Source organism: Lissotriton helveticus, chromosome 7, assembly GCF_964261635.1.
Source record: "Lissotriton helveticus chromosome 7, aLisHel1.1, whole genome shotgun sequence".
NCBI lineage: Eukaryota > Metazoa > Chordata > Amphibia > Caudata > Salamandridae > Lissotriton > Lissotriton helveticus.
In genome coordinates, this window is record NC_136068.1 from 930,324,475 (window position 1) to 930,344,260 (window position 19,786).

The window sequence follows — 19,786 nt, forward strand, 5'->3', positions numbered from 1 at the left end:
TCTGCTGCAAGTAAATGTGTGTGGGTCTTTCCACAACCGTGCCTCGACCACAGAGGGCAGCCAGGGCTCTTTATTCTGGGCTACACACTTTTTAAGGGCTTGCACTCTTGCTATAAAAGTTCTGTATAGAATTCTTTAAAAAACACATGCCTGGCCTTTTCATTAATTATGGAGCAGCGTGGTGGCATCAAATGCTGAAACTACGTAATAAAGTTAAACTCTTTCTCAGAAACCATTGTTCATAAAATGACGGGTCCCTTGTTTGAAAAACAGGGTGGAGCAATCCATAAAGTTTTAAAACAAAAAATCTGACAGGCTTGGCCACAAGGTGCACTTACCATCGTCTAATTCTTAAGTATGATTGATTACTTTTCTTGCTAGGACTTTTTTTTGGGGGGGGGCTATTACCTTTATTAAATTGTGGTTATTCTGTGATTTAGCTGCAAATGGTTACTTAGAAGTACAAATTGTAAAAAATATTGAATGTATAAATGTTGTTTTACTGCATTTTTCAATGTTTTTCAAGGTTGTGGGTATGCTACATTTAATATGGTTAATTTTGTATTGTTCTTTTCCCATGATAGGGTCTTAGGTGTGGTTATGTTTGATTATATTTTGAATTTGTTCAGTGATAATCTTTGTAACTTTGCTATTTGCTTTGCATGGCTTGTTGTGTTTGGGTGAATTCATATTTCATGGGTGGGATAGCTTGTTTGTTTTAGTTGTGTGGGATGCTCAGGGCGTTGTTAATTGGAAAGTGGTGGCTTTACTGTGCATATTAAATAGCCATTGTGTGCAATGTGGGGTCATGACTCCACTGCAACACTAAGCACAAAGAGTGACGGGACCACTGTGCATTCTGCTTGTGAACTATTTGCGTGGGTGGGCATTGATGGATTCACTTGACATTTTGTGTTGGGCAGTGGCTTCTCTGAATGTTTTGCTAATGAGCTATGTTCACTGTAGAATAATGCCTTGATCTTTTCTCATTTGATATGCATAGGTGGTGGAATGAACTTCACTGAGTGATACTAGTTTGTTTTGTGGGGGTTGGGGCAGTGGCGGGCGGGGTTATAGCCACTGAGTAGTAAGCCAGTGCAATGTGTCAGTCAGTGGAGGATGTGATTCAGTCAGGTGTGTGTCCTTTTCATGTTATTGTGTCCATACTGTGCTGTGTTTCATACACAAGGGTTTCTCATTATCAGTTTGCTCTGTATAGTGTGATCATGGTGTGAGGAGTTGTTGACTGACAATGTTGAGAAAAGTCATTGTTTCATATGGAGTGTGTATGTATGTGTCTGTATTGCTAAATACTAGTTTTCTCAAAGTGTGCAGCTGTAAAGGTTCTCTGATTGCTGAAATATGATAGTTGTACATTTACAATCTGAATTTACACTTCATATACATATGTTATCTGTTTCATATGTAAGTTATAACTTGTGTAGATAAATTGTGCATGTCTTATGCGTGTACTTGCAGCACCAGAGTAACAGTTCCAGGTAGCGCCTTTAGCTCCTGGTACAGTTTTGCTGCTTCTCCGCATATTGAATGAATTAACCTGCATGAAGCGTTGGGCTGTGCCATGCTCTTAGTGTACAACTGTTAGGGAGAGTTAAAGAAACCATACACGAGCATACAATTCAAGTAATCATGAAACTCATCATCAGACATGTAACTTAGAGCGTTCTCTTTTACAATAACTCTTGCATACATTGCATTAGGTTCGGAAATGTGCAGCTTGCCTGTTATACAAACTACAATACAGAGGACATATCTTTCCAATTCTGAGGTACATGGCCTGACAGTGGCAACAATTGATTTTAAGGGTTGTTTCTTTAGCACCAAGGCTTGTTATAGGGCTTGTGGAGCATACTATCAAGGGGGGTCCCTCATTTCTAATTAACACCTGCTGTTCTTCTATCAGCTCACAGTGTTATGAAGTAACAGTGTTGTCGAACTTTCTCCCGCCTGGCTGCTTGTTCTCGAAAAGAATGTAATTGAAAATTAGAAAAACAGATGATTGTTCGTCCTTATGCAGACTTCTTAAGCCTATTTATTCAATGATTAACTTTTCTGTTTGTGTATTAACATTTGCTCTTCCCTTCTTTTCGAGCTTTGAAATGTTTAACAGAAACCTGTTTATAGTGCCTATGTGAGCACTGAGATACACTCGACCAATTTTTGTTGTGCCATATATGCCCAATGTAACAAGGCATGATATGACTTCACCTAGCATATCATATAATACCATGCCATACCACAGCATGACCAAATAAATTAACCCACAAAACCAAAAATAACACAGCAAGTCATATCATGATAACAGTTGTCCAAAAATGTGTACATATTTTACTGATTGCTACAACTCACGGGTAGGTCTGAGAGAAATTGTGAAATGTATTTGTGTGACATCCAGATGTCTCAATAAAAGATTGTGTTTTGCGTCTGGGTGGTCATCTACTTGAACACTATATGCGAGGTATGCTCTTAAATGCAAAAGGTGTATGAAATAGCACAGTGTCTTGTCCATTAAGTTTTCAGAGTCGAGCAGTGAACGTCTCTAGCACTGGAACGTTCTGGACTGGCCCTGTCTAGTTTGTACATTTCCTGGGAGATATCTGCTTCAGCTAAGTCTCCCATGAGTGAAAATTCCACAAATCGCATTAGCATCTCGAAAAGAAAAAATAAGCAAAATGTATGGAAATCAATAATCAAGTTTTTGTGAAATTATGCTGACATTTAAAAAAAAAATGCTCTGCCTCAGGGGCTGCATCATGAATCGATTCTGCCCCATGCTACAGAGGAAGAGGGGATATGTGCTGATTTTGTAAAATAATTCTGCTTGTAATGTATGCACTAACCCAGTAGCTGTGCACATGGACTTCCCATCTATAGAGCCATTTACAAAGGTATTTATAAGCATTGCTGCAGGAGTGCAACTTCGCCTAATCGGAAATGCCTTTGTGAATTGGCCTAAAAACATCTAAAATGGGAACATTCAGGGAATAATCATATAAAATTGGTACAAATAGAAAGGACTTTACCCTTTTTTGCTCTTATACTTATACTAATAGGGTGTTGGACATTTTGGAGCCAACTAATGAAGCACATAAGGACGGGCTCCTGTACCGCTACTTTACATACTCTTAAATCTCTTTATAGATTGATCCCTGTGATTCTGATTTGTGCGGTTTTGAGCTAATACACAAACTCAAATTAACAAGTTAATTTATGTTCTGTAAATATGGTAATTGTTTTGGAAATGCGTAAAATCCACTATTCAAAGCCTGTCCTTGTGCACAGAATGGAACATGGTAGAGCCTTATGTATTTGTCTTTACATTTTCATTATCATTAAATATCCATGTAAATGAATCTGCAGAACTTTAGATACAGCAGTGTTGGAGCAGGGAAGACCAGACCATCGATTCAATTGAAAGTTACATTTATTAACTGTGATCCAGATCTCTGTTCGCTCATGTTCCCTAGTAAATACACGCTTTGTCTCATCACGTACATGACATTAATGCCTTAATGCTAAATGTTCTCTGTTTTTATCACACGTGTAATCACAGGCTCTGGAGAGTCACACTAAACCCTCCAGTGGTAGGCAGTGTTTGTTCTTGAGCAAACTCAGACCTCTCTATTTTTTTCTTGCAAACTGAATTTTAAAATGAAAGACTTTGTTAAAATTGCATGGACTTAGAAGGGGGGCAATGAGGAAACAGATTTAGAATGACACAGGCTTACCGTAATACATGAGTGTAATTGAAAAACTGCAAACTTTGAATGTAGAGTTGGTCTAACAATCAGGCCCAACAGTTAGATTGATGGCAGGACTTCAGAAACATAAAGCAGCCTCTGGGCATTGGTATGTTTTAACGAGCTCCAAGAATGACCTTGTGGACCCTCAGAGACTCCAGAAACTGAAGTACTTATAATGTCAGAGGCAAGTGAAGGGCAGCAAACAAGGCTGAACAACACAGATTCAGTGACTGACTGGGTAACTACAACCTGAGGGGATCCAGATGGAGAAAAACTACAAAGGTGTAAGGGGACAGGGCTGACTGATGAGCTATGTGGGACCAAAATGCGGAGGGCAACTTAAAGTGTTCCCAAGCCATGGTGTGCTGCAGGAACTTCCCACTCCTACTGACTGTGATTTATTTTACCAGATACTGCCTGATGGCCTATTATAGGCCAGTCATCACAGGCACAGTCTCCACATTCCCTGAGCGTGTGCCCTGTTGCTCTTAGTGGCTATGCAGGTGCAATGTGTTATTGAGCGGATTACATTGGGAGAGTATCAAACTTTGTGGTATTTAGGGAGTTGTCTTGACGTGTATCATTTACCATTTGAGTCATGCCCTAAACCTGAGGCCTGCAAAAAGAACAATTGATGGACAGAATGCAGTACAATGTCATACATTCACCCCAGTATAGATATCTGGGCCTAAATCCATCATTTTTTCCCTCACCATGCCATTCCAGTTTGGACCCATCCATGTGCAAATCAGTCTTGATCCTGCACCCAATGGGAACAGTCCAGCCCGAACTGCCAGGCCAGTTCCTCCCTGGACTGGAAATAAGCATCCTAGGACCGGGTTTGGGCGTGCTCACTGTGCCACGGGATTCAAGCTAGCCTGGCTGATGAAGGGTGACATACCCCGAAGCTTGTTTCTGGTCCAGGAAGGACCTGGCTTGGCAGTTTGGTATAGGCTGTTCCCATGAGGCACAGGGTCAAGACTCACTTGCATATGGCTGGGTCCAAACTGGGGTGGCGTAGTGGGCAAAAGAACAATGGATTTAACCCAGATCTCTTGACTGGGGAAGAATGTCTGAACCATTCTGCATTCCGTCCATCATTTGTTGCAGTTACACTAAACCTGAGGCCTGCCACGTTCTAAGTAATCTCAGCCACTGATTTTTACTCAGGAGTGCCCAACATTTTTATTCACTCAAAACGTAGACCAGCCATATGCAAAAACCACACTTAATCCTGCTCCAATTCACCTCCAAATAGGAGCATAGACAACATTCGACTGGTTCAGCCTTATTGGATCTCTTCAGTGAATGCTGCTTCAGTCCTAAGACACAATGAGCAGGGAGCCCCATCTTACCTCACTCATCATACTTTAGGTGTCACATGTTGAAAAAAATGATGGGTGGAATGCTTGAATTTGCCTCCACCACTTGTATGTGAGGACCCCTATAATTTGTGACCACTAGGACACTGCTACCGAGATCAGACATAGGAAAATCAATCTTGGACGTGCTTCAATAAGAACATTTCTGTCCAAACTGCCTAGCAAGGACCCCGCACGGCAGGAACCCAAGCAATCCCAGAATTATTTCAGCTTTTTTGGCCCTCATCAGTGAAGTGCATCTTGAGACCCATTAGCACATGAGCAATGTCTGTGCATTACACTGATTGGTGAAGCCTTTATCATCAATGCATAGTTTTATACTTCCTTGTTATGAAGACAGCCCCCTGTAATGAACAGGAATCCAAAGGCCTCTGAAATTGCATTAGGTTCACTCTCCCTTCTGTCGAATACAACTACAAAGAATGTGATGGACACACATGTGCATTTCAGCTCTGAATTCCTTCTTCTTACACCTGCACCTTGGGTTATGATTCCCTGCCTTGCTGGCGCTGATAGCATTTTCCCGCCATTGAAGTACCTTACACCTTCTCTTAAGCTATGTCTTTGATTCTGATGTGCGGATATGGGCAGGGGCTTCAGCCATTCTCCGCTTGCTGTCTTGTTGAGTCTTGGCGACCTTGTTCATTTGTAAAAGTTCTGATGCTCTGCAGACGTTTGCAGCATGTATTCACTCACCATAATAAAGGCATATGCGTCACCATCCTTTCATCCGTGTTCCTGTCGCAGAGGATCACCACGGTGACTGTAGTTCATCTTTACTGGCTGATGACAGACTGAAAAGCATTCCCTTTTTGTGGTCCATGACAACACTTGTGGTGCATTGTCAAAGGATGGTCTGTGCTCCATCATTAAAACTGCACACTTCCTTGGCTTGTGCTCTGATTTCTCCATTGGCACCTAGCAAAGAACCTTTGCTGGCCAGACACCGAAACCTGTCTTGGAAAAATTAAATGGATTCTTCAGCTATCACCTTAGCTTGAGAGAGTACGAACCTTTTGTAATCAGTATTTACCAATGGCCTGATGCAGGGAGCATGACGAGCCATGTTGGGTATCACCTGGAAGAAACTTTGAAACTCTGGACATTTCGGCCTGCCAGGTGGAATGGGATACGTCTCTTGTATGTGGCAACAAGCGTGTTTTGTTGTGAGAAAGTCCCTTCTTAGTTCTGCCACCCGAAGAGAGCTCACTTTGGACCCAATGAAGTGGGGACAAAGTGTACCCAGACCACACATAGAGGGGCGATGACAACCAAATGCGCCCACCACATGCAGAGACCTTGGTGAGAGATCGTTGCATCTGCTGACCCTTGCTGGAATGTGCTCATTGTTTCCACATTCTTATTATGTGAAGATTTCTAGTAGTTGCCCACTCATTTCCTCTTTGACCCCGTTGTATTTTTCTTGATTGGACTGTCATATCACGAGGGAATACTGTACGCACCAAGATACCAGAAAGTGTGCTGAACCTGTCACTTGAACAGACATGAGCTCATGGACTGTGGAGAGCGGCTCATGGTTTGACCGAAGGGGTGGCTGCTAAGTTTTGCAAACCTTGCTGAACATTAGAGCTGCATGAAAGTGCTCATGCTAAAGTTAAAGCGGACGTGTTCTTGCTGTGGACTATTTTGGAAATTCACACTATCGATCTCACAGTCTAGAAGAAGGCTAGTCATGCCTCAAGGATTTCGCCAAATCTGAGAATCAAAGACTGACGCTTTGAATTAACTGTTCCGAGACAGTTCAGCCACAATTATGTGCGTCTAGAATAAGGGCAGTTTATCCAGGCTTCGTTGAACGTAAATAACACCTTTCTATGAGTTTAAAAAGAAAAGAAATTCATATTACAAACATGCAGTTGGGAGTGGACATCAGCATTTGGAGATTTTTCATGTTATTGAGTCACACTCGATGATGACATGCTACAACAAAGCTGGTGTATTTGTGGTACTACTACTGTGGGTTAGATATGTTTTTTTACCTACTTTTTTTAAATCTAAAGACTGTTATAAAATCTACTTTAGTAGAACAAATAAATGTGAATGTATCGACGCTAAATTTTTAAGATACCATATGTTGCCTAACTGATCACTTGAGCAACACATCTTGCTGTGTTGACACTTCATATGACGATGTCAGTGCAGTTGTTTCTCGCATGAGGGCCCTAGCTCAAAACTGAGTGTTCTAACCGTGTATTGCAATTATCACACGTTAGCTCAAGAGAGAATCTTCTTATTCTATACTGAAACGTTGAAAAGTTGATTTAACAAAATGAACGTGAAAGTGGCTGTAAAATCCATGCTGCGGCGTCAGTTTATCTTTATCGGTTGCATGTACCGTTGAGGACTCTGAGTGTCGCTGTTAACCAAGCAATGGGAGAAGCACAAGCGGACGTCGAGCCCACAACCAGATCCAATCACAGCAAAGCGCATTCTTATGCCATTTTGGTATCCGGGGAAATAAAGGCACATCGTACAGCAGGTCGACGCACAGCCTAGTACTGAACGTGTCACTCCATTCAACCCCGAACATCATCAGATTGGAGGCCATGGTAATCCAAGGAACAGATCTAGGGGACATGGCGCAAACGCCGGGGCGCTCTTACTCCGGGGCTCATTCACCGAGACGCTCTTACTCCGAGGCTCAGACACGCAAAGGATGTTACTCCGGGACTCAGACATCGAGGCGCTGTTACTCCAGGGCTCTGACATCGAGGCGCTGTTACTCCGGGGCTCAGGGATCGAGGCGCTGTGATTCAGGGACTCAGGCATCGAGGCGCTGTTACTCCGGGGCTCAGGCTTCGAGGCGCTGTTACTCCGGGGCTCAGTCATCGAGGCGCTGTTACTCCGGGGCTCAGTCTTCGAGGCGCTGTTACTCCGGGGCTCCTCTGCTGCTTCTTGTTGCTCTGCTGACAGTATGTGGAGCCGCTTCCGGGCAGCTGCGTTATTCCATTCCCGAGGAAATGAGGAAAGGCGCTTTTGTTGGGAATGTGGCTCTGGATCTGGGGATGGATACGAAGGAGTTATCAGAGGGAGGAGCCCGGATTGTGTCCAGAGGTAGGAAGCAGTATTTTATTCTCAATGTAAACAACGGGCATGTGTATATTAATGAAAGGATTGACAGAGAACAATTATGTGGACACCTCGTTCGGTGTCTCATAAGTTTAGAAATATTTTCTGAGAAAACAATGAAGGTGTATGCAATCGAAGTAGAAATTCAAGACATTAATGACAATTCACCCACGTTTGTTGATCAGAAAATGTCCTTACAAATCCCTGAAAACACCGTGCTCCTGACACGTTTTGTGCTGCCCGAGGCTCAGGACTCAGATGAAGGGGTGAATTCCATTCATAACTATCATTTGAGCGCCAATAAACACTTCACACTGGATGTGAAAACTGGTGCAGATGGAGCAAAAAGTATCGAGCTGGTTCTAGAGAAACCTCTAGACCGGGAAGAACAGGATCTTCACCAACTGATCCTGACGGCCACAGATGGAGGGGGTCCGGTCAGATCGGGCACAATGCAGATTGATATCAATGTGCAGGATGTGAATGACAATGTCCCAGTGTTTGACCAGTCTGTCTATAAATTCACCGTTCAGGAAGATGTGCCCAAGGGCGCTGTGGTGGGCAGCGTCAGAGCTACTGACATTGACCAGGCTTCGAATGCGGAAGTACGATATTCATTCCACAAAATTAATGATATGGCTTTACATACATTTAAATTGGATTCTATCACAGGGGAGATATCATTAAATGAACAGCTGGATTTTGAAGAACATGAAGTTTTTGAATTTGAAGTCAAAGGAAGCGATGGAAGCTTCTCATCTCGCTGTAAAGTTTTGATAGAGGTCATTAACGTAAATGACAATAGACCAGAGATTTTGATGTCATCTCTTCTCCAGGCAGTTTCAGAAAACAGCGCATCAGGTACGGTCATTGCTGTTCTGGAAATGTTTGATCGAGATTCTGGAGTCAATGGTGTGGTTCATTGCTTCATCCCGCCTCACCATCCCTTTCAGTTAAAGAGGTCAGTTGGAAGTTATTACAGTTTGATGACTGACGGTGTTCTGGATAGGGAGGATGTTTCTCAATATAACATAACCATTACAGCTACAGATAGTGGAATTCCACCACTTTCTACAAGCAAAACCATAAACCTTCAGATTACAGATGACAATGACAACCCACCAGTATTTCAACAAACGTCATATATCGTCCACATTATGGAAAACTTACCACATGGCTCTTCCATATTTGCCATTAAAGCGAGGGATATCGATTGGGGAGAAAATGCAAAGATCACTTACTCCATCATTGAAAGTGACATTGGTGGTATACGGTTGTCTTCTTACATATCGATTAATTCTGAATCTGGTATTATCTATGCACTTCAAGCATTTGATTTTGAAATGTTTAGAGAATTTCACATCCAAGTGAATGCACACGATGGCGGTTCTCCATCCCTTATGAGTAATGTCACTGTGACATTCTTTATACTGGATCAGAATGACAACACTCCTGAAATATTGTATCCATCGACTCCTGTAGATGGCTCCTCTGGTGTGGAGATGGCGCCGCGCTCCTCTGAACCTGGTTATCTGATCACTAAAGTCATTGCAATCGATTCTGACTCTGGGCAAAATTCCTGGCTCTCCTACCAGCTGCTGAGGTCCACAGACCAGGGACTGTTTACTGTAGGTCTTCACACCGGAGAAATCAGGACAGCCCGTCCCATTATGGAAAAAGATGCCATTAAACAATTCCTTGTGGTGTTAGTGAAGGACAACGGGCAAGCTCCTCTTTCTTCTTCAGTTACAGTCACAATCGTGCTGGCAGACAGTTTGCCGGAAATGCTTCATGATATAAGTAACCCTTCACCTCCAGCAGACATGGAGTCTAAACTCACACTGTTTCTGGTGATCGCTGTAGCTGTTGTTTCCTTCTTGTTTCTTTTCCTGATCATCCTTCTTTTGGCCATCAGGCTTCACCACTGGAGACAATCTCAGCTCTCTGAGTCATCCGGTGTTAACTTCAATGCTCTTCCGGCCTCTCAGTTTGTGGGCATTGATGGTGTCAGAGCTTTTCTGCAGACCTATTCTCATGACGTTTATTTAACCAGCTCTGGGAAAGGCAACCTTCAGTATCCTGATTCAGTCGAATCTAACCCCCATCTCGGAAACCAGAATTATGAACCTCAGGGACCTCTCCTCGTTGAAGATTTTTTGGGGTTAAGTAAAGAAGATCAGCCAAGTATTCCGGTGAGTTTTTTTTTGTGTATTTTTTTATCAACGGCACAAGTCACTTGTAAGCTACTGTCAAAGTCCATCTCTATTTGATAAAGAAGGAATGTAAAAGTAGAGAATGCATTTGTTAATGAAAGTGTATGTGGCCTTTAAAAAAAAATGGAACAGCTTGCCCTTAGACTGTCTCCATAAATAGGTGTTTGACGTTTTTTGCAAGGTGGTACCTGTCATGCTACAAAACAGCAAAATATATGCATGCACTTTAAATTAACGCATTCTAGACACTCATCTTATAGTTTGACAATTTGAATTATACAGACACATTGCATGCAAACTCCTTTTATTATAACTACATCAATTTTGACGTTGTTCCTGAGCCTTTAAGTTAACCTACCTCCATGAAAACATACCGTGTCAACAGAAGAAAGCTTTCTTAACATGTTTTATATATTGCTATGAGAATAGTGTAAAAAGAATAACCATATGATGAAAAGTTTAGTTAATATTTTAAAAATGGGTAAAACTGAAACTCTTTAGCATCGCCCACTGTACTTCCTACTGCCTTAAACTTCTTACGTGCCTATTAAATAAATGTGCGCCTTATTTGTCTTTGCCGTGAAATCATTCGGACGTTCTAACAGAGGTGGCGTGGGTTTTGTATACAAAACCTGATGTGTGAATATCAGTGCATCCGTTTAAGATTCACATTACATTGTTTGCACGCCATTGAACTCTATGTGCATCACAAGCACGCGTAATTAGATTTATCATAAACAAATAAGCACTGAGGGGACCTTAGTTTAAAATTATTTCATCAACCTGAAAAGAGAAAAAAAACGCTGACACTGAGTGTGATTTACGTGCTATTTTTTAGCAATGTATTTGACCTCAGTGACATTTTGTGCGCAAAATAGTGCATGAAATGTGCGTACATATTTGAAATAAATAAATGGTAAAATGAACAGATTTAGCTTGGTGAGACACGCAGAAATGGGTCCGCTGAAGACTTGGGTGTGTGAATGAGATTGTGTGTGAGAACACCGTGTGGGCGTGCATCCTAGGCCACTAGGTGTATTATAGGTCTACTTAATGTGCGCTAAGTAGCGTCCTGATATCAGCACCTCCATTTGACTGGTAGGATGACATTGACTATAGAGGTGGTCCCCTTACACCAGTTAGCTGTGTTGTATGTAATGTTGGTTTTTGTCCGGTATTGTGATGGTGAAAGGTGCGCATTTATTTTGTGTTTATGGCCTGCGTGGCTGATTAAAAGGGTCTTCTATATTGATGCGAAATAACATTGTTGTAAAGGTGTGTGACTTTCCAACGTGGTCTGTGGAATACGAATGCAGCTTTAAAAATTAACCACATGGGGGCGCTGTTGTCCGTATTTACGCGGCACCTGGAGCCTGAGCTCCACCCAATCCTCTCTCATTTTCATTCAGCAGTCAGTGCTAGGGGCAGAGGCTCGACGGCGAGCGGTTTAACTGCGCTGCTTTCCCTGCAGAAACCACCAACTACCTTTCCGGTGATTGTGGGGGTTCAGAATCATCACTTTGTTTCTGGCAGAGCGTGGTTTGATTTGAACATCCTTGAAAGGCTGGCCTTTTCTGAACATTGAGGAGAGTGGACTATGACTGGAAGGGCAGCTCGCCCCGGAGTAGCACAAGGGAGCGACATGCGGCAAGTACGCGTCTTTTTGCTTCTTTTGTGGCTCAGCGAGGCAGTTTCCGGACAGGTACAATACTCCGTCCAGGAAGAAATAAAACCGGGGTCTATTGTTGGAAACATTCGGAAGGATTTGGGGTTAAATATGAGAGACGGGACAGACCGGAATCTGCGTGTGGTGTCAGCCGCAGAGAACCCGTATTTCACCATAAATGCAGACAGTGGGGAGCTGCTCGTGAGTGACAGAATAGACAGGGAGGAAATGTGCGGTGAAGCAACCAGTTGTTCCATCAGCTTCGATACTATTGCCGACAACCCAATTCATGTTGTTCACGTGGAAGTGCTCATTCAGGACATCAATGACAACCCTCCAAGCTTTATGACGAATTCCATTGATTTAGACATCGCGGAGTCCACGTTGCCGGGAGCGCGCATTGCACTCGGAAATGCCCGAGATCCTGATATTGGCATCAACGCACTGCAGGGCTATAAGCTGAGCAGCAACCAGCATTTTATCTTAGAAGAAACCAGAAGCCGCGACGGCGTCGCATTTGCAGAATTAATTCTGGAGAAGGGTTTAGACCGCGAAAAGCAAAGTCAACACAGTTTGATTCTGATCGCTTATGACGGGGGAGATCCAATCAGATCCAGTACCGTGGACATTAATATTAATGTTCTTGATGCCAATGACAATGTTCCACTGTTTACTCAACATAGCTTCAGAGCCAGCATCAGTGAAGGGGCAGCAAATGACTCAGTTGTGCTTCAGGTGAAAGCTACAGACGAGGATGAAGGTTCAAATTCAAAAATTACTTACACTTTCAGCAGCATCTCAGACAATGCGCTTAACACTTTTAGTTTAGATGCCGATACTGGAGAAATTAAACTCAAAGGGCTTCTCGACTTTGAGAAGGCAAATTCCTACAAAATGGTGGTCAAAGCAAAGGATGGAGGAGGGAATGTTGCACAATCTATGATATTTATAGATGTTTTTGACGTCAACGACAATGCGCCGGAAATAACATTTGCATCCATCACCAGCCCAGTCCCAGAGGACTCCGCTCCTGGCACAGTGGTAGCGCTGATCAATATCCGAGACCGCGATTCTGGAGAAAATGGTGAGGTGGAGTGTCATATTGAAGAACATATGCCTTTTAATTTGATATCATCCTCTGGAAAGATTTACAAGCTTGTATCATCAAGCACATTAGACAGAGAAACTGCTCCTGAATACAACGTCACAGTTACAGCCACAGACAAAGGATCTCCTCCTTTTGCCACAAGTAGAACTATCCGATTACAGCTATCCGATATAAACGATAATTCTCCAATTTTTGACCAATCTTCCTACCAAATCCATGTCCCTGAAAACAATCCGTCTGGTGCTTCTATTTACCGGGTACAAGCGTCAGAACTCGATTTGGATCAAAATGCTCGTATCACTTATTCCATCCTAAATATGAACAGCAAGAATCTTTCCCTTTCTTCCTACATCTCCATTAACTCCCAGACCGGAGTAATCTATGCCCAGCGCTCCTATGACTATGAACAGCTCAGGGATTTTCAGTTCCAGGTCAAAGCTCAGGACTCTGGGTCTCCTCCTCTCAGCAGTAATGTCACAGTGAGGGTGTTTGTTGTGGATCAGAATGATAACCCTCCTGAAATCCTTTACCCAGTGCCAAATCCAGATGATTCAGTTTCTTTCGAGCTGGTTCCTCCTTCTTCTGATCTGGGTTACCTGGTAACAAAAGTAGTTGCTGTGGATGCTGATTCTGGACACAACTCATGGCTCTCCTACCTTTTGCTGCAGGCACCTGAACGCTCTCTTTTTAAAATTGGGCTTCACACTGGTGAAATCAGGACATCACGAACCTTTATGGGAAAGGAGTCACACAAGCAAAACGTGGTCATATTAGTGAAGGACAATGGACAGCCACCTCTCTCATCCACTGTTACCCTGCAAGTGGTCTTTACAGAAGATCTACAGGAGGTGCTCCCTGAACTAAGGAATCCTCCCAGTGACGCAGAAGATGAATCCAATTTGAAGGTCTATTTAGTTGTAGCTCTAGTTTTAATTTCCTTCTTATTCATTGTAACTCTAATGCTGGCATTGATTATCAAATGCAGAAGACCCAAGGGACCAATGATTTGTGATTCTCTACTTCCTGCTCTTTATCCCCACATCGACCCACGACTCTCAACTAATTACCAAAACGGGACTCTGCCCTTGCCCTATGCATATGAGGTCGGCGTGGCCCTGGATTCTAAGCAAAATGAGTTCTCTTTTCTCAAATCAAGTCAAGAAATGTCCACTGACGTCCTCTTTTCTGTGAATGACTCGGGCATTGGAAATGAGTCTGGTGAAGGATCCATTGGTAAAGAGAGATCCCAAGAGGTGAGGCTTAATTCTATTCCCTTAGGATGTATTTACAGTATTTCATTGTGGTCTCTGTTTCTTCAGTGACTGGTCGTCAGAGACGTGTACATTTTTTATAATGTATCTGACATAGATCAACATCGATTTTAATGTTCAGGCAATAATGCATCAAAACACAATTCATATTACATTGTTTGAATAAGGAAGACAAGAAAGTGTGAATGCATGTGCAATATTTGTGAACTAGCTTTTATTTTAACACAGATCACACCCATCGTAATATGTATCTTAAATACAAAAAATAATGATGTGTATATTTTTACTGGATTACTGGGACATATTGCAGATTTGGATGGAATGTCTGATATTATTGCAACTTTTTTAATTGACGTTCTTTTATTTCTTTTTATATTTTGTTTTATACAATTGACTGTATTTTATTGATAAAATTACTACTAGTGGTATTCTTTCAAAAACGGATTCTTTGTACAAAGCAGGTCATTGGGGAAAAGGGCCATTGTTTCATACCTACTAATTATATTATTTGCTTTTCAAGTAGGAAGTTATGTTTATTGTGTACTGCAGAAACAGTCTGCGCTTCGTTCGCAGAGGTCACGCTGATAGCTGAGGTGCGCATCTTGTATGACATAGGGTCGCTAGAACTATTTTCTGAGTGAAGGTGCTGATCATCCATGTCACTTCATATGTCATAAAGTTTGTGAAATATTGAAATGCTAAATAAAGAGTGAGTGTATCAACTAAGCTGAACACATTCAGCCAGGCAGCGTCAAGGAGCAGTGAGGTGCTCCGGTGCTGTTGTAGAGCATTGTAACAAGTATACAGCTGAAGCATGTTGTGGTAAGCTATTGTCCTTTATAGGCAGCAATAATTGCTTGGAGGAAGTGCTAAGGCCTGCTGTGGCTCGTAAAGAAATGCCTTGATATTTCCACATGGATTCTGAAAGGGATTTACATTACTCTGTTTAAGGTATAATCTCGCAAAGCCCTCCAAATATGGGCAAGTGGCAAGTATGCAAATTAAATCCCTCCGCCATAGTATCTACATTTAACATCAATAAATCATTTAACACTTTACAAATTTAACCAGTACCTGGAAAGGGTAGACCAATATTGTTAAAATATATTAATATTCGAATTGGAAACATGTTGTGCCCACTTTCTGTAAATTCAGAAATTACCTTCTTCTGAACTCCTGACCTTCTGCTGAATAATGTGCACATGAAATGGTGAGCAAATAGTAGCAATGGCTCTGAATAATATTGTGTATTGTTGTTAAATGAAAATAAAATAGGAGTTGCATTGTGATTGTCAAGGACTGACAGTAGAAGTCCTATGTGGGCAGTACATGTAATGCAACATAATGCTTCTCTGAATCAAGATTACACTTCTTAATATAGCACCACAAAAGTGTCATTCTTAGAATACTACACCAGAGGTCAATTTCAACTAAGTAGAGCTTTGTGAATTATGACAGCTTATGCAATGTGCTATTACTCCACGTTGCAGTACATCATTTTGCCATTTCATTCTTTTTACAGATCATTGTTGTCAGGTGTCAGAGTCCAGTTTTCCTAAACACAAATTAAAAATACAGTTTATGAAATGCAGTGAGTTCTTAAATGAAATACTGGATCAGGAAACAAGGAGGCTTATTCACAAATTGATTTTTGTAATAAATGTAATAGTTAAGCCAAACCCCAGTGGGATTACAAAGATCAATAAACAACCTGGCATCCTATCTGGACTCGGAACAGCTAGAGATAAACAAAGACAAAACAAAAATTGTTCGTCTGGTTGACAGAAGGAAATTAAAGTTCAAATGCAGGGTAAAGGGGGCCCAGGTGGAAGAAAAAAGTGCATATAAATACCTGGGTGTGACTATCGGGCAGGGCACAAGTCACAAAGAACACAAAATGTCCCTCAAAGCAAAGTCTCAGTCCCTGATCTACGCTTACAGATCCTTGCACAGAAAATTGGACTGCCCTAATCATTTGCACTTGTTAAAAGTAATGGCTGCCCAAATCCAACCAAGTTTGTCTTACGGTCTTGTCCCCTGGTGTGGCAAAGATTCGCATTTCCTGAATGAATTGCAGTCAAAAATCTACAAATCAGTTTTTGACTTGCCAAAATCTGCCTCGCCCGCCCAGGTACGACTGGAATTTGGGCTTATGGATCTTAAATACAGGGCTATGAGTAACTTCATTAAATTCTGCCACACCCTCCGGTTATCCGAAGAGGATACTCTAAATAGACTCTGCTGGGATGAAGTAAGGTCGCAGTACAAGCAAGAATCCCCAAATTCTTGGGGGAGTTATCTGAGCACATCCTTGGCCACTTTGGAACTCAAACCAGTTTGGGATAACAAGATGGATCGAGCATCCTTTAATAAAACCGTGAACGCCGCAAGTAAAAAGAAATCTCTATTGGAAGATAAACTTGCGCTCACAAAGAGACGGCATGGATGGACAGTCATGAATTCATACAGGTCTTTAAAGCCGCAAGCCTATTTATCTGCCCATTTCAGTTCTTTTTTAAATACGTGTTTTCTAAAGTTCAGGATGGGGGTGCACGTCGCCAAGGATTTATCCCCCTCATGGGCGACAGATTTTAACTCAGAACGTTGTCGCTTATGCGGATTCCAAAGGGAAACCTTGGCCCATTTGCTGTGTGCCTGTCCAGCCATGCTAACCCAAAGGAGACAATATCTAAAAGCGATTTTTATCAACCAGAACATTCGCTTAAGCAGACAAGCCGTAATAAGATGGCTGGAGGGCTCGTCAAGTATCTTGTCTTGCCGAGGAGTCAAATTCATGAGACTAGTGAACAGCTGCTTACTGCAAGTGAAAGATCTCTAATTGATATTGCATGTAACGTATCCCCATACTTTTATTTGATGGTACACAATTTTTCATTTCTGCTGTAACTTGATTGATAATTAGTTTTAGAATGTTTTTATAATAACACAATTTTACATACTCGAAATGTACGGGAATCAGAGCACAGATGCAATCATAATTGCTTGCATAACGTCACTCTCAGCTGTTTGTCTAGATGAAGTTCATATTTTATGTAGGGGGGTATTGTAATGATTTTAATTAATCAAACAATAAACTTAAACTGAAACTGGTAATAGTACTACAATAGTACTGCTAAGTTACTATAAAATGCTATTCACAAAACTGAATGTAAATATCCACCTCTATCTCTCCTGTCTTTTCTATGCAGAGAGCATTCCACGTGTAAGTTTACTACATAGGGACCAATTCTGATGCGGTCGGAAGCGACTGTTTGGATTCCTTTCTGACCAACCCATTTTGATGGGGTCAGTCGGAAAGGAATCCAAACCGGATTTCTGAACGGCCTCGGAGAACCCGGCTGCCATTCGGAAATCTTCCAACAATCCCATGGGCGTCTCTTTTCCGCCGAGGGATTATGATGGATGATTCCCACAGCCTTTCTGTGCTTTCCTTTCCAACATAGAAAGGCTGTAGGAATCCGACTTTGGGGGCCTCAAGCAGGGCCCCCATGGCTGCTAGGCCTCCGTATGAATGCCTAGGGTGCACCCATGGTACCCCCTGTTGATCCCTGCATCCCGTTGCAGGCATCTGGAAGTGCCTGCCACGGGTGCTGGGATGAACTGCACCTCTTCACTTTACACTGAGAGCATGCATTCCAATCAGAATGCATTCTCCCAATGTAAAGAATAGGAATGTGACCGTACAGTGTTCGGTCATAACCTAATTCCTGGGCTGGAACCGATGAAAAGAGGTAATTCGATTCCAGTTCCCAAACTATGTCAGACGGACTCCAGTCCGTCCGACATCAGAATCGGCCCCATAGTAGTAAATGCGGGAGAGACTGAAGGAGTGGTTGGAAAAAGGGGCCTACTTACTACTGAATAGGAGCGCTTTTGGAAGGAGTAAGGAAGGGATTAAGGAGTAGTTTACGGAGAAACATGCACCCACCCACAAAGAGTAAGCCCACTTTTATGCACAAACTGCATGTCTAAAATACTACAGCCTAAAAGGGACCTATTACAGTAATACATTGTTGGAGCAGAGCTGGAGTAAGTCCTTCACCATAAATGGCCAACGACTGGTACATCAGCACCCTTCCTTAGAAAATAATGGAGGTAGGGACTTGAAATAAAACCCTATAGGAAACAATGTTAAATTATTTAAGATAGTTAAAATATAAATACACATAATTTAATATATTTTATTTAAAACATATTTATTATTTAATTGTAAAATAATTTAACAATTCTTTATAAATGTATTAATTATTCTAATATTATAAATACAAATAATTCTTTTAATTATTATGTAGGACCTTACAATGATTGTTATTGCATAATTTACATACATATGTATTTATATTACTTTAGGTGGGAATTTATTTGTTAAGTTAAACTTCAGAAAACATTTTCTTATTTCATTTAATATTTTCAATGTATTTGCATATTGAAAATAATGTATAGTTCTGCAGCATTGTTGGAATTTGTTTTAACATACACATATAAACATAATTAAAATAAATATTTAACATGAAAATATTTGTTTAAAATTTTTGTTGTTAAACGTTTCTACTTTTGTTATACTTTACTATATGGAGACTTCACAGTTGGGGTTGGAGATCTCTCTATGTCAAAGTATAGTAAAAATTGAAAAAGTTACTTTACAATAAAATAGTCAATACAGTTGTATGTTTAATATTATTTCAAATCACGTTTATGTGTATAAAATATTGAATACAATAAAACAAATGCTACAGCACCTTTACCTTAATTTTGAATTAAATTGTCAATCAATTTAAAATATATCAAATTAAAATGAAACGGTTTTTTTCTGAAGTTTAAATTTAAAAATAATTATGCATAAAAGTAAAATACATATTTCAACATGCATTATTAATTACTTAAAATGATGTATAGAATTAATTCAGAGTGATTCAATTAGATTTTCATTCAAATTAATGTTACAAAAAATATGAATTCAAAAGGATTTTCTAATATTTTATAATTAAATAGTAACTTTAAAAAAAATGTTTTAACAATATATTATTTTTATTAATACTTCTAACTATGTTAAATAATAAAATGTTATAACATTTCCTATAAGGTTTTATTTTAAGTCCCTGTTTCCATTATTTTCTATTTCTTTTTATCAGCAGTAACTTACACTACTACATTTGGCTCCACTCCTTATTATCAGGGGTCAGTGACGTATGTTTATGCTTTTGAGTAACTTTGCACCCTGATTTTGTGATTAGCCAAAATTAGTAAAGTTTCTGAAAAGTTACAAAGGTA

General features: G+C 41.0%; 2 pseudogenes; both read left to right on the forward strand.

Moving 5' to 3' along the window:
• Nucleotides 1–7,743: 7,743 nt before the first annotated feature.
• On the forward strand, nucleotides 7,744–10,506 carry LOC144769349 (protocadherin gamma-A6 pseudogene; annotated as a pseudogene).
• A 1,395-nt stretch (nucleotides 10,507–11,901) lies between these two features.
• LOC144769350 (protocadherin gamma-B5 pseudogene) lies at nucleotides 11,902–14,545 on the forward strand (annotated as a pseudogene).
• Nucleotides 14,546–19,786: the final 5,241 nt, after the last annotated feature.